Here is a 17,296-nt window from a genome sequence, read left to right on the forward strand (position 1 = left end):
GGTACTAACCAGGCTCGACCCTGCTTAGCTTCCAATATCAGACAAGATCAGGAGCATTCAGGGTGGTATAGCTATAGAATGTAATGTTTCATCTTCTATCTTTATCATTTATCTCTATTTTAAGAGATTTAATGTACTTCATAATGAATGTCAAAAACTTAATACTTATTCATGTGTAGTTTACTTTTAGTCTATCCATTAAAAATTGTTATGGGAATAATCATATTTTAATTTTCAAAATTTATTGTTCTATTCTCACCCAGTTAAATGCAAATTGCTACCTTCTCTGCATTTTTACAAGAGCTATTGAATTAGATAAGGAAAAGCCCACAGTCATGCAGATTTTTATCAATTTAAATAGGTCACCACAGACTGAAATAAAAAAAAAAAAAAAAAGAAAACCTGCATCCTTTGAGGGCCTGATCTTGAATATAAAGGAGCCAAACCACTTCAAGACACAATCGCTCTTACAATCCATCTGGTGGAAACATTAGCAATGGAAGTATAATTTGGCTACTTCTCTATTCTGTTTTCTTTACTAGTTAACAAAAACGATATTTAATAATCAACTCTACCAATCCACTATTCCATTCTCTTGAACTTGTGATTGGGTAACATTTATATGCTTCTGTTATAAAGCCTGAACAATTATTTTATAATACCTGTTTAATGTAATTGTTTTCTTCTATGTTAAAAACATGTTGAGAGAAATATTTGCCCAAAATCCAGAAGTAGCAAAATTAAACCCACCAAATCCATAAATAGTGTTTAGTAAGAATTTATTGTGCATGCAAGAACAGTTCATAAACTGGGAGCTTTCAAAAATAAAAATAGATATGAAGCTCAGGGGCATGAAGTTACAGAATGGATCTACAGTAGAAATGAGAAAATTATTTAACCTTTACAATGATTGGTTAATGCAATGGGGGCTTCCTGACATCAAGGGATTGGTTAAAAGTGATTTTCTCATACCATTTTTAGGAGATGACTTATAAAAGTTTCTTTTATAATTATCAGAGGCATTTACCAGAAATAACCAAAGTTATGTGAAATAAGCTAGATTTAATTTTGCTGACTTGGCTTAAATGTTTTGTCTGCTCAGGGAATTCCGTTCAGTCTCCATTTTGTATTTAATTTAAGATGTTATAAAGTCTTCCTAGAGTAGACTCCTTTATGATTCGTTTTAATAACTGTGTGATGGAAATGTCTAAAAACTGAGGAAGAACAAACTTAAGTGTTCCATAGACTTTTATTAAAATGTTATTAGTGTTCTTTCCAATGCTTAGCCATTTAAGTGAGATTTTCAATCACTTGGATATTCCTGCACAAAAGTAGTGCTGATTATTTGGTAATCTGATATCTGGCAATAGAGAGTTTGCTGGCTCCCACAAAGCTGCCTGAAAATTATACATAACTGATGTCCTAGTAGAGAAAGAGTATACTCAATGCTTTCCTATACTCTATAGGCTGGAGTCTATATCGGAATTTGGAGTTTGGAGTCCATATTGGAATTTAGTCACTGTTTCATTTTATGTTAGCTAAAAAGGTATCAAAATTATTATTGGATTATATGTCAGCGATTCTGGGCCTTCTTTGGAAATTGCTGACAAGTTTCCTTAGAAGAAGCAGGTATTGGAATCAACCATCTTGTCCATGACTATTGCTAAACATAGCATTCAGACATAGGCATCAATATATATTTTGTTGATTGAATAAATATTTTAAAAAATGACTATTATAAACTTGGCAACAGCCATGGGTTACATAACTTTTTATTACAAGCTAATTTATGATAGTTTACAGATTTTTTTGCAAGCATATTTAAACATATAATTTTTTTTGCAAGCATAAACATATAATCATGTTGAATAAAACAGATACATAGACAATAGGTTAACAAACTCTCACCAATTATAATGCAGAGCTATTAACCTTTATTAAGCATATTTAAAATTCAGTGTTATTCCAGCAACAAATTATTGACTCAAACTCTTAAACCATGGTGTACCTGGGTGGTTTAGTCAGTTAAGTGTCCAAATCTCGGCTCAGGTCATGATCTCATGGTTCCTGGGACCAAGCACTGCACCAGGCTCTACACTGACAGCATGCAGCCTTTATGGGATTCTCTCTGTACCTTTCTTTGCCCCTTCCCCACTCACGTACAAGTGTGTGTGCACTCTCTCTCTCCCTCTCTCAAAATAAATAAACATTTAAAAAATCCTCTGGGGCGCCTGGGTGGCTCAGTCAGTTGAACGTCCAACTTCGGCTCAGGTCATGATCTCACAGTTCATGAGTTCGAGCCTCGCATCAGGCTCAATGCTGACAGCTTGGAGCCTGGAGCCTGATTCAGATTCTGTGTCTCCCTCTCTCTCTGCCCCTCCCCCACTCATGCTCTGTCTCTCTCTCTCTTTCTCTCTCTCTCTCTCCTTCAAAAACAAATAAAAAAAACATTAAAAAAAATAAATAAAAATAAATCTTCTTAAATCAAAATATTTATTAAATGGTTGAAATTATGAGGCATCTTAATTCACAAATTTATTTTTTATTATTTTGGAATTTTATTTTTTATGTCTTTTTTCTAATATTTTTTAATGTTTATTTATTTTTGGGAGAGAGAGAGAGAGATAGCACAAGCAGGGGAGGGGCAGAGAGAGAGGGATACACAGAATCCAAAGCAGGCTCTAGGCTCTGAACTGTCAGCACAGCTGACACATGGGGCTCTAACCCACAAACCAGGAGATCACGACCTGAGCTGAAGTTGGCCACTTAACCAACTGAGCCATACAGGCACCCCCAGTTTTAGAATTTTAAACTAGAATGTGAAATTTCATGAAATAGTATCAAATGTATAGCTCAAAATGGACTTTATAAAAATGTGTTTTTAAATAAATTTCTACTGTTATTTGATTTATCACAATCTTTGATATTTGTGTGATATTATCTTTTTTGACTGCTGTAACTGGGTACTTCAGGGACTGGATTATGTTTTAGAAATAGCACTAAATGGGAATCCAGACATAGGATACAACTATTTGAGTATATATTCTCCCATTTAGTTTTTAACTTTGTGAAGGAAATTTAAGCCCTCTGGGACTAAATGTATTGACTAAGTGTATTAATACACTAAAGGTGTATTTTATAACACCTTATAGACAACTATGTAAATATCAACATTTTTTTCAGTTTTGTCATTATGTAATTGAAATTTGTTCACATCTTATACTACCAAAGTAATACAAAATTAGGAAGATATCTTACTTAATATAAAACTGGTCTCTGAGTTTTTTGATTTCAACTGCATTCTAAATAAAGTCTCTGGAATAGCACGTTTTTTAAATTATTTTTTAAACAACCTAAATGTAATGAGTTATATGTAATTTAAACAGAATATATATGCTTTTCTTTTTATTGTCTGAAAAGTCGTTTATTATTTATCTAATTTATCCTTGGACTTTACCTTATATATTATCATTTGTTGTTAAACTTCCTTTTGCCATGTGTTCATTTAAAGCAATATTTGCCTCAGGAATAATAGATTATCCATCATGTATACAGAATTTATCTGAATATCTAATTTATTAGTGTGAAGACTAAAATGCCTTAATCTGATTGTTAAACTCACCAACTTGAATCCTAGTTGTTGTTAGGTTCAGAAAATATCAGAAAGGAGACTATTCACTGTAGTTAACTGTGTAAATTGACATTTCAATACAAGCACAATACAATTTTAATCAATTCATTTCTTCCTTGATTATTCACATTAAGCTTTTTTCACCTTTGCATCTGTTAAGAACAATAGCACCATATTGTCATAACAGATTTGCTAGAATGGAATTTACATTTTCACTCCAATGAGAAAGTAGTCTTTCATGTTTTTCTTCCTATTGGCTATTTTGATAGGTTGGTGTTAACTAATCACCAGTCTGTAAGTAGGTGACACATTTCCTCATTTATAGATATTTTTCTCTTTTTTAGTTAAACAGCATAGACACTTCTTAAAATATTTCTGCATGAAATCTTTGACTGTGACTAATTTTGTTATTAAAATCTTTTCACAGAATATACTATTTCCAATTTATAATTAAGTGATTATTATTAAAGATACGAAATATTTGTACAATTTTAAATAATTATTTAATGGAGATCTTAAATACTAAATTATTTTTATCTCCTTCCAATGTTAGCCCTTTCTCCCATATGCTGATACCAATAGATTATTATAATGGTATATACTTAATGTAAATATTTATTTATTAAACTATTTTACATTTAATTTATTAATTTAATTAATATTGAAGCATAGTTGGCTTACAATGTTACATTAGTTTCAGGTATACAGCACAATGATTTGGCAATTCCACACACTACATTATATTCACCATGATAACTATAGTGTATTTTTAAGATATTTCATATTTTTGATATTTGGTTGAGTACAAAAAACTGCATCACCTTTTGTATTTTTGTAATGCACATCTAATTGGTTCAGATTTCTGAATGATTTTTTTCCCTAGGAAGGTTTCAGAATTAAATTTCTTTACAACATCGTCTTCCTTATTCTCAAAACCTGCTTGGAATTGCTTTTATGAAAATGCAGTATGGTCTTAAATAACTTTAGTGATTACATCATAAACAATTTAAGTAAGGGATACTCCTCCTCAGAAGTAAATCTTTCTTTGTAGTTGATGGAATAATAGCTAACACTTTTATAGCCCTTACAATGTGCCAAACATTTCTAAGTGCTTTACATTTTTTAACATATTTAATCTTTTAACATATTTAATTTTCATAATAACTATAGGAGTTAGGTACCCTTTAAAGTTGAGCAAACTGAAGGACAAAGAGGTTAAGTAACTTGCACAGTATTACCGAGTTAGAAAGATGAACAAAACAACTTTCTAACCCAAATATTTATCTCTTATTTATTGAATTTTGCTCTTAATTGTGAGGGTGTACTAATATTTTTTTTCCTGTTTCATAACATTTCAATCCATTATCTCACTGGAATAGAGAAACACAAACAAGTCCATCATACAATTTTCTAATTTTTTATAAAGAAAGTGTGATATTTTCATGCTAATAATGAGGGAATTTAGAAACTCCGTAAGATGTGGTTAAGAATAGAGGTCTATGGGGGTGCCTGGGTGGCTCAGTCGGTTGAGCGTCCGACTTCGGCTCAGGTCATGATCTCACGGCTCGTGAGTTCGAGCCCCGCGTTGGGCTCTGTGCTGACAGCTCAAGAGCCTGGAGCCTGCTTCTGCTTCTGTGTAACCCACTCACATTCTGTCTCTGTCTCTCTCAAAAATAAACATTAAAAAAAAATTTTTTTTTTTAAAAAATAGAGGTCTATGTACTTAAGTACAAATGTTTACCAAGAATGTTAAACTCTGGAGGAAGAAAGGATTAAAAAAACAAATAAACATAAAAGTATCAAAGCTAGAAGGAATTTTACTGATCATGATGCATTTGGTATCTATTATGGATTGGTATATTTCAAGGAATGGTAAAACCTAATTTCAGCAAACAAGTAAACAACTAGAATTATACATTTAAACACAATTTGAGGGAAATAAATCAATACCATATTTAAGGATAAATCCTATAAAGACAGCAGCGTACTTAATGTATGCGTTAATGTGCATATTGAAATAATCATCATTATATGTGCATATATAAATTATGCATGTGTACACATGTATATGTATAACATATAGCAAACATTCTTCATCCAACAATATGATAAAATCTGATGTAATCACAGTGAAAACTTTCACGTGGATAAATTCTTATAAAAAAATCTTACAATTAAGTATTTAAGTGATTTGTAATTACTACATACTTCCATATTTTAGCTAAAGTAGTATTCTACATTAAACTTTAAAAAGAATTACTTTTAGAACCAGGATATCCTAACAGAACTTGAAGATATAAAAACAACTCAATATTTAGTCCTTGATAAAATTCTGTAATTCATATAAAATAATTTTTTAAAATATCTAGGGTGTTTGGGTGGCTCAGTCAGTTAAGTCTCTGACTCTTAATTTCAGCTCAGGTCATGATCTCACTGTTCTTGAGACTGAGCCCTACGTCCGGCTCTGTGCCAACGGTGTGGAGCCTGCTTGGGATTCTCTCCCTCCCTCTCCCTTTCCCTCTCTACTCTGTCTGTCTTTCTTTATCTTTCTCTGTCTCTCAAGATAAACAAATAAACATTAAAAAAATAAAAAATAAAATATCAATATACCCAGATATGACTTAATTCTTCAGGATCAGTTTGAAATATTTCATTATTTTTAAAATTATTACCTAAGTTGGTTTCCATTTGTTTCCAAATATTTATTTTTATGTGTAGTGTTGTGTTCAATGAGGAGGCAAAAACCACAACAGTTATTTTAACTTAAGATATTTAGTATTAACAGTTATTAATTTGATATTAAATTTTGAGTTAGGTAACTATAAAAGTAAATAAATATAATTAAGCCATTTCTTAGGCTTGAGGAAATCAAAGGTGGGAAGGGGGGATTACTAAAACATTGAACTTGGAAGAAGGGCCTGGAACTCAGATCTGTGAAATGCCTTGTCTGTGCTTAGAGAAGGGGTTCTAGGTCCTGCCACCCGGACTTCTTAGATGTTCCTCTTTTTAAAAAAGGTGGGGTCTGTGTCCTCTTCCTCTTAATCATTACCAGACCAGTAATCAAGAGAATGTATCAGAAGTGATACTGTGTAATTTCTGATGCTAGGTCTGAAAATCTTACTTCCCCCTGCTTCTCTTAGAACACTTGTGGAGAAAGTCATCTGCCATGTAAAAGATTGCCCTAAGATTGTGTTGGTGAAGAGGCCACTTGCATTCATTGTAGTATGTGGTCCAATTGAACTTTCAGCTGAGAGCCAGCATCAACTGATAGCAATAGAAATGAGCCATCTTGGATGATGGCCCAGTATTGCCATTGGATGATCACATGACTACAACCTTAGCCAAAAGTTGACTGCAGTTTCACAGGGGACCCCCACAATGAGTCCATAAAGTCCCTGACCTACTAATTCTTTGTCTTTAAAAAAAAGGCAGTTCTTTGCTACTGTATTTTCGGGAGTATTTTGTAATGCAGGAATAATAGCTAGAGCAGAAAATAACAATAAGGACCCAAGAAGGTGGAAGTCCCTTCTTCCTCCTCTAGCCTTGAGGTCTTCCTTTAGTCCTCTCTGTTGGCAGTGCCTGGTTGGGTGGTTGCTGGCAAAACAGAAATACATTTTGGCAGTTTTAGGTTCTGCATCACAAAATAGAGTACAAAACAGCAGATTCAGAGCTGAGATACAAGAGCTAAATAAATGGTGCACAATATTTATGAAAAGGTAAAACACTCTTCAGGCTAAAATTAAAATTTTAATGACATTTAATAATATTTATAATGTAAATTTTAGAGGTATTTTTAAATGATTCCAATGTAGAAAACTAGAATAGTTTCTCAAACTGGATTTGAGAAATGGCACACAGATTAATATTAAGTGGAAATAACCTGCTTTATAGAATCAGCATACATGAAGACCTAGTTATCTTTAGAATTAAGCTCCATCTCCATTATCACGGTCATGAATAATAATTAACTAATTATTAGAACAGCTTTCAGGAAATCTCATATTGTCACTAAAAGGACTAACACACATTTAGCCTGCATTTTGTAACTCTTGATGATCGGACTATATTGGCAACATAATTCCTCAAGTTAAAAGTACAAAATAGCAAACATCAGAATCAGGATAGATTTCATATTTTCACCATGTTATTTCCTTCTTAGATAAGGATTATTATATTGTGTTTGATCTTATACATAGTATTAAGTTTCATTATTGGAAATTAAATAATTATTACTACTACTAATCCTATTATAATAGTTGTAATTCCCCGAAGTTCTTACCCTTAGATGAATAGAGAGTAGAGTTTATACCTAAAAATAATAATATTTGAGTAAGGGTTTTCACTATATTAAAATATCTTTTTTGTTAAATCTCATTCACCTTTTTAAAAAATGGCCTTTCCTTATTCATCTTATTGCTTGTAACTAGCTATCCCTAATTTCTGTACATAGAGCATTTTGAATACCTACCTTATTATTTTTATCTCATTAATTAAGCTCCTTTTTGATTCTTTACTTTGACTATATATTTGAGATATGCAATATTTTCCACTTGTGAACTTGGCGCCCTATCCTAAGAGACATTCACCACTTTCTTCTTTAGTTTATTCTGCAACAGAGATTCCCTAATGCTAAAATCTATAGTATTTGGTGCCTACAGTTTATTTGCCTAAAAACACCCTGAGAAGCTGCTTTTGTAAGTTTTCTCTAGTACCATAAATTGAACATATAGATAACACTATGTGAAATAGAGATTTTAATATTCCATAGCAAAGAGTCATAAGAAATACGTGTTAGGAGTCTTATCACCACAGCCTGATTAAAAACATAATGGGTTTGAATTCAAATTCATTGCACATTCAGGAGTGTCTGTATGTGCTATAAATTTATTTCAGTAACACAATTACCTGTAACTTCTTAAATCATTAATTAAAACATACCAAGAAACCAATTCTTCCAAGAATTATTAAGGGAAGTCTATACTTTTCAACTTCTTAATATGCCTTGGGATTTCTAAGGATAATTGATGTGTCAAGTGCTCCTTTTGTCCTATGGATTACATACTATCTTTTTATTAATTTTATTATTAATAATACATATGAATCCTGTTAATTAACTATTATTACTCCAGTTTTTTATGCCTCCAGGTTATTTCCACTTAAGTTGAGAAAATGAAATATCATTAAGTTTGCAATGTTTCTTATTATAACTCATTTAGCACAACAGTTTGATAGATTCAAAGAATGGGGTAAGTGGAGAATTAACCAAAGTGAATTACCCAACAAACTCAGCTGATGATATTCAACATAATAGTATCTATATTTATTTAATTGTTTTATTTTTTCTTGCTTTGCTCAATTTGAGACCAAAAACAATAGCATGCAAATAACAATAAATAACAAATATCAGGGTAAAATATATTCTGCTTATGGAAGGAAAAATAAAAGATTAGAATATAACTATTTATTATTTCTTACAGAGTGAACAAAATATTTTCCTACATGGAAAAAAAAATTCCTTACAACAAAGTTGTTAAAAAATTTAAAACAATTTCTCACATGGAGCTGCATTAGGAAGTATGATATGATATAGAGGGGGATATATACATATATCACTTAATTAATGATACAGCATTAAATGGCCGGTGCCTGGGTGGCTCAGTCGGTTAAGCGTCTGACTTTGGCTCAGGTCATGATCTCTTGGTTCATGGGTTCCAGTCCCACATCGGGCTCTGTGCTGACAGCTCGGAGCCTGGAGCCTGCTTCAGATTCTGTGTCTCCCTCTCTCTGCCCCTCCCGCTCTCTCTCTGTCTCTCTCTCTCTCTCTCTCTCTGTCTCTAAAAAATAACATTAAAAAAAACAAACAGAAAAAACTTTAAATGGTATAGAGAAGGCAGCAAGGTAGCCAGCCACAGTTTATATGAATGGATGCTGGCAAATGGAACCTCAAGAAGCCATCACCATCGTTTCATGTGCAATAGTCACCCCTGCCTCCAAGATTCAAGGGTGTAACGTGCATTTCAAGTCTTTATTTATGCTGCACTAGCATGTGAACATTCTGTAACTCCTTCTTTTGTTAATCCACTGGCATTAGAAGGTTACTGAGAAGGTGTCTCAGTTCATATTTTTTAAGGAAAAGAGGAGCCATTCTCAGGAATTTGCCGCAGAGCCAAAAATAAAAGTAATGGTGGTAGCTAATTATACTTAAGGTTTGCACTGATTTTAAGGACTTATTAAATTTTATTGTGTCATTTGCTCCAGGTTTTGGTTGGCAGTTTGACTTTGATTATATATTTTCCACTTACGGTTTGGAAATTAGTGTGGTGAATCTATACATTTTCTGTGAACATATTTCAAAATTAAATTGGATTCTTTCCACTATCAGCCATACGACCTATCACTGCAATATATTTGACATGGTTGCTAAACAGACTGAAATTTAGTATAGAATATTTCTGTATGTGCCTATGACCAAATATTTATTTCTAAATTATTTTTCTACACATCAGAATTTCAAAAATTTCACTTATTATGTGTCATTAAAATCTAGCTGGCCAACATTTCATAACTATGTCATTAATTGCAGTTATCAGTGATGATGTGATTTTGTCAGAAATTATCCATCCAGTTATCCATCCAGTGTGATATGTAGAGGGGGAGCTATAGAATGATCTCTAGCAGAAGAATTAGTGGTTTTAAGACTGCTGCTATGAGATGGAAATGTATTCATTTCCATTAGCCAAGAATTAAGGTAAGATGAATACACAGAAGTCCTATGATACACAGAACCTCAGCACATATTTTTTTAAGTTACTCTTAGTATTTCAGTTAATAAAAGCCATTGCAAGAATAAACGTTAAATCTCAAATATGTTTATTCATGCCAAGCCTTGAAATAGCTACTAAACAACAAAGCAACTGCTCTTACTTCTCTAGAAAAAGTACATTGTATCAACAAACATTCCTTTATTTAAACAGTTAAACACATTTCTTTCTTACACAAAACCTTAAAAAGATTAAACTGAGGAATCACTTGCATTAAATAATAATAGGAATATATTTGATATGATAATTTTATGTGCCATTATATCATTTACATCTGCTTTAACTATGAAGCAGATAGAAATATACCCTGAGAAATAAAGTAGAGCCAAAAGACAATAATATATTATCATGTTTAATAGACTCTGATGGCACTTTTTGTTTAATTCATTTGGTCATAGAAGAATTAAATAGAAAATTTCAGCCATTTGGAAACTTGCCATTCATTTTATGTAAAAAAGTGCTTAAAGAACTAAAATGAGCAAAATAATGCATTTTTTTGTTTATGTAATATAGATGTAAACTTTTTCCCAAAAGGACAAAAATCGAAAAGGAAATATAATATTTATTTTATTATAAATTTAGTTGTATGTGATTGTTTTATTTTTATTTTAAAATGTATTAACAATTATTTCATTTATCAGAAAATTAATTTGAGTGCCACTGGTGCATAAAATTATTCTCATGGTTAGGGTATGGGGTCTGGAAGGATTATGGACTACGCTCATGTAAACTTATAATATATGGGTCTCCAAGAATTGTACATCTGAGTCTTTTATTTCAGTCCCCTTGACTTTTTACTAATGAATGTATTTCAATGTTCCAAGATGACTCTTGGTCTTTCTCTATTAATTTACTCCTAATCCACTATGCTGCCTCATTTTGTAAATGTAGGACCCTTCGTTGATGTTCAGCTCATATGTACTCGATCTACTTACAGCTTGTTTAGGGTCAGTGTCTGTCTTGATTAGGCAAGAATTTTAAATATTTCCTTACTAATCCTGTGGAGTTAATATAGTAAAGTGGTTGACAGGGCGCCTGGGTGGCTCAGTCAGTTAAGCATCCAACTCTTGATTTTGGCTCAGGTCATGACTTCATGGTTCGTTACATCGAGCCCCATGTTGGGCTATGACAGCACACAGCCTGCTTGGCATTCTCTCTCTCCCTTTCTCTCTCTACCCCTACTACTCTCTCGTGTGCACACTCATGCTGTCTCTCTCTCTCTCTCAAATAAATGAACCTAAAAAAAAAAACTTTAAAAATATAGTAAAATGGTTGAAAAGATCATTTCAGATTGTTCTATTAACAACACTTACTGATATTTGAGCATTATAATAAGCATAGAAAAATAATATTCATATAATCTTAATAATTATAATGAAAGAAGGATATTTCTCTATTAGAACCAGAATAATTTTACTTTTGAACTTTTGTAAGATTCCAACTATATGACATTCTGGAAAAGGCAAAATTATGGAGAGAGTAAAAAGATCATTGGTTTCCGGAGATTGGAGTATGGGGAAATGGATGAATTCATGGAACACAGAGGATTCTTAAGGCAATGAAACAGCTCTTTATGTTACTATCGTGATAGATATATGGCGTTTTACATAAGTCCAAACCCATAGAATATACAACACCCAGAATGATTCCTTTTGTAAATTATGGACTGTAGGTGATAATAATGCATCAACATAGGCTTATTAATTGTAACAAATCTACTATTCTGGTGGGGGATGTACCATTCTAGAGGAGACGCTGTATAATGGGAGCAGTAATTATCTGGGAAATCTCTGTACTTTCTGATCAGTTTTGCTGTGAATGTAAAACTCCTCAAAAAGGTATTAAAACACAGAGGCTCTGTACATTTATCTCACCCTGGGTCCCACAAATCTATAGTTGAGGCCCTCCTGTTAATAAAGAGTGACCCAGGACTACAGCCTCTAAAGTCGAGATCAGTTATTCTAAATCAGAGCAGGAGCATGGTTGTGAAACTGCAGGTGTCCTTTCCCTAGACTGAAGAAAAAAAAATCTAGTATACGGTGTGTTTGACTGTATAGGAAATGCTGAGTTCTGTCAGAAGACAAAAAGCTAAATAAATGATGGCTATTTATTAAAAAAAAAGAAATAAAAAAGAGATAAAGGTAACTGTAGGAAATACAAATGTTATTTCTTTTGTAATACAACAAATGAAAGAAATGTAACCATGGTTCCTGACATTCTTGCTACAAAGGGTGGTTGCAGGGCCAGTGGCACTGGCATCATTTGAGACATTTTTAGATATCCAGTATCTCAAGTCTCAGGAAAGATTTACTGAGTCAAAATCTTCAAAAGTGCACCAGGAAAATCTTGATAAAGTATAGACTCTGATTCAAATTTTAGGGAGCTACCCCGACTGAAAACCTGCCCGGTGAGGCTGATACTGCTGTCTGCTCTTAGCACTAATCAACATTTCTCAGCTGTTAACCATATGTTTATAGATAGACACAGAAATATAAACATCAAGCATTGATTTATTTCTGTGACAAACAGTAATGGTAGGTTAAATAGAGGGAAAATATATGCGTGGGTGTGGTGTAAGAGAGCTTATATCTTATTTTGCACAGGAGAACATCAATTAATTATTTCTAAAATAGAGAAGTGTTTATATTAAATCCAATTATTTCATGAAATGTTAACACAACCATCTTGAAGACTTAATAAAATATCAATATAGGAGTTCAAAAATTACCTTCTCTGCATTTTTGTATTAATCATTTTTTAAATCTATGAAATTTTACACCATCAAAATCTATGACAAAGAAAGATTTGCAAATTAATAATACACTTTTGAAAAACAGTTTTTTTTTTAATTTTTTTAATGTTTATTTATTTTTGAGAGAGACGGAGTATAAGTGGGGAAGCGGGACCAGAAAGAGAGGGAGACAGAATTTGAAGCAGGCTCCAGGCTCTGAGCTGTCAGCACAGACCCCCGATGCGGGGCTTGAACTCACGAACCATGAGATCATGAACTGAGCTGAAGTTGGATGCTCAGCCGACTGAGACAACCAAGTGCCCCTGAAAAACGGTTTGGTTGCACCTTACAGATTAAAGTATAAATAATGTAAACTACATGTTATGTTCTATATTTTGGTTTTGGATTTTCTAGAAAAAAAACATGTCAATTAAAAAGGCAATCTGATTTCAGAAGCATATATTTGAAAATAAAAAGAAAATAATTATTTGACTATTGTATCTGATTAAAACATAGTGGGAATCCTGAGATCCATCTATACTAACAATAAAAGGACATACTCCAATACTATAAGTTAAAACAGCATTAGCTTTTAATTTGAATAGAATTAGATAATGTGTGGTTATGCTTATCACCAATATATATGTATTTAAATTCTTTTGTTATATTATAAAGGGACAAAATATTAAAGTACTTTGAGCAAAATAAGTTTCCCCCTCATTTTCAGTTTTCTGGCTTTTCCAGAGGTATCCAAACATGTGTAACGTCTTTTGCTTGGCAAGAGAATAAGCAACATTATAATGTTTTAAGAGAAAAGTTTTGTATTGGTACAAATCCAAATTTTTGTAAAGTTCCAGACATTTCAGATTAAGTAGTCTTTAAACAATAACAACAACAACAACAAAAACAATAAAAACAAGAGCAACAAAAATCCACATGGTCCAGAATGGAGCAGTAAAACATTTCCTTTCAGCTTTGTTTGCTTTATGCATCCATTAGCAAAACTCTTACCACACAAGAAGCCCATGCATTTTTATCCCTTTGTACTAAGCAATGAAAGTAAAACTGAAAGATACACAATTTTCGCTCTACATTCTTTCTTTGACATTTTCTGCATTAAGCTGAAATGAATGTAAACAAACACAGATGTCCACAATCATAATGTCAAAATATGTTTTCATTAATTCTTCTTAAAGGAAAACTATGTTGCACATTATAGTGTGTGATGATGACAAATATACATGCCTTAAACGTGTCCTGTAAAACCCCTCAGGCTCCAACATTCTTTGAAATGAAGCATTATCTTTACAACATGACTTCATCTAAATAGTTTGACAGAGGAAGTTTTCCAAAATAAGTAATGATACTTTTCTTTTTTAATAAAGTTTTGACCTAATCACCGTCTCTGCAGCTAATCTGCTGACAACTCAGCAACCCAAAGAACTTTGCACCAATACAAATATTTTACAATAAAAGCATTTGTGGTATTTTGTTTTTGTATATTCCCAATCAAATAGTAAAGATTTTCAGATCTGTGACTCCTATGTCTTGGAATACTTCACATGCTTCTATAAATAAACCTCTACTGAAAAACATGGTGCTTTTAATTTTGTAGTTGTTGATGATGTTATTATAACTATTATTTTTCAGTGAAACATGGGAAAATGAGACCCTTAATGTTTAAAAAATATCTATTATCTGCTCTATTTTCAGTATCTGTTTATAATATTTTCCAAATTATCATAATTAAGTTAATTGTAGAAAAATACCGAGTGACCCAAATATCACTGCTCTTCATATCAATGACTAATTAGAAGGCCTTTAGTTTCCACCTGTATGCTACAAAACATCACTGAGCTTAGTCATTCTGGAATCTACGGAACAAGTACTCTTCTATAATTCCATCTATCTCCTCATCTCATAGCTACACCATGTCTTTGTTGCCAGTACTCTCGATGATAACACAGATTCAGTACATGTCATTACGCTCCACTAGTATCACCAAAGCTCTACACCTTTGTCAGGTATGGAAAAGGTTTTCTGCAGAGCCGTGTCACACATGGCCATCTGTGCCTGAAGCAACAGCATTTATTCCAAGATCAGCAACCTGAAACCATATAGCAAGAAAGATGATATACTGGAAATAGCATTGGACGGTAGGAATGGAGCTACAATCCAATTACAAATCACTGAATGATACTATGTATCTATTTATGTCTATTTACTATGTATGGAAAGCATGAATTAAAGAATAAAATTAATATGTAATTTTTAATTATGAAAATAACAGTTAATCACAGTGTTCGTGTTACTACTGAGACAATAGATTATTGTTACCTCTGTAGACTTTCCCATCTATATAGAATTGTCTTAATGAAGTTGTCTTTCCAAAATTGATGGTTTCCAATATGTTGAGCCATGACAAGAAAGAATTTGTCTTTCTCTTCTAAAATATTTCATCCATAGTCTTGTTTCTCCTAATACTCCAAAAGAATGAATATAAATTTCAAAGATGTCTCTCAGAATAAAGTGGCAATAAAGACAAAAATTAAACTCTCATTTGAAATTTGAGAATCACCACTTTATTTTCTCCCCAAAGCAATATTTTCTATTTGTTTCCTAAGCTTAATTTTCAAGGAGCTTTCAGGCTTACAGAGTGGTAGTGGTTGTAGCGGCAATGATGATGGTGACAGTGGTGGTGGTGGTGATGTGACTTTGATACATGCCATCAGATAAGGTAGATTTGCTGCCCCTAAAACACCTTCTCCTTTCACTCACTTGAGCTTGTTGAGTTGAAGATGCCATGGCCTTTTAAAAAATTGATAATGCAAATAACCTAATTGTCCCCTGATTCTATTATATTAATAAATATAGAGTAAATAAAACATTAAAAAAATACTTGTGAATGAGTGTTCAAAAATATGCAAATTTGAACTGTATAGTGATTAGGTTTCCTCTAAAACTAGAATCTCTAAATTCATAAAGAATTGCACCACATACCTGCTTTATGACTATTGAGCAAGATACTTAACATCTATGGACTTAGATTTCACCATCTCTAAAAAGTGGATGATAATAATATCTGAAACATTGGTTTAATAATATAATTAAGTAAAATGGGCTATAGAAGAAGATTAACCCAGTTTCAAAACATATTAACTATTTAATAAACTTTGCTATTATTGATGAAAGTATTAATGCTGTTTTATTTTTATTATTATGAAAAAAATAATATGATCACATAAATACATGCAGAAAAGCATTTGCCAAAATCCAATGTGCATATATAATAAAACTAACAATAGAGAACTCAGCAGGGCAGCTGCCACTTCCTCAATTTGTTAAAAACGTCTACCAAAAAGATTGTATAGCTAACGTATTTAATTTGAGAAACTGGAAGCTAGTCTATTGAATATAAGGAAAAACTCAAAGGTGTTCATGCACTACTCTTTTTTTTAATATCATACTAGATGTCCTAGTTAATGCTATGAGACAAGAAAAGGAATAAAACTTACACAGATTTAGAGAAAGAAATAAAACTGTCTTTGTCCACAGATGATAACTGTGTAGACAATCTCAAACAACAAAAATACCCTGGAACAAATATGCAATAAGAACAAGATTGCAGGATACAAAGTCTATGTGAATAAAGTTAATTAATTTCTTATATGTTATCAATAAATAAGTTGACATTGAAATTAAAAACACAACACCACTCATACTGCCACAAAAAAATTAAATCTGCACGTTGTTAGAGCTTCGAGTGGGGCCACTGGCTGACTATGAACTCCCAAGTGTAAGTACTATGCTACATGAGGGGCCAGTCTTTTGCTAACACCACAAGGGGCTCTGGCCCAATGAGTGGAGTTTGATCGCAATTCTTGCTATAAGTTAAATTAAAAAAATAAAAAATGAAAATAAAGGAAAGAAGAAAAAATTACAAATTTAAAACAATTTTAAAAATTAAAAAAATGAAATACTTAGGCAAAAATCTAACAAAATATGTATGAAATATATCTGTGGAAATCTACAAAGTTCTAAAGAAAAAATAAAAGAAACTCACAAAAATTTAAAAAATAAAGGCAAGCAAATTGCATACTTAGTCTTTTCATG

At 32.3% G+C, this 17,296-nt stretch overlaps 1 non-coding gene across 1 annotated transcript; it reads left to right on the forward strand.

Moving 5' to 3' along the window:
* Positions 1-16,923: 16,923 nt before the first annotated feature.
* On the forward strand, positions 16,924-17,075 carry LOC124523537 (small nucleolar RNA SNORA62/SNORA6 family). The gene has a single exon (XR_006965018.1). It is a non-coding gene; the product is annotated as a small nucleolar RNA SNORA62/SNORA6 family (small nucleolar RNA).
* The last annotated feature ends 221 nt before the right edge of the window (positions 17,076-17,296 follow it).

Source organism: Lynx rufus, unplaced genomic scaffold, assembly GCF_022079265.1.
Source record: "Lynx rufus isolate CCGP_SWC_20201006 ecotype Redwood Valley unplaced genomic scaffold, mLynRuf1.p SCAF_1, whole genome shotgun sequence".
Lineage (NCBI taxonomy): Eukaryota > Metazoa > Chordata > Mammalia > Carnivora > Felidae > Lynx > Lynx rufus.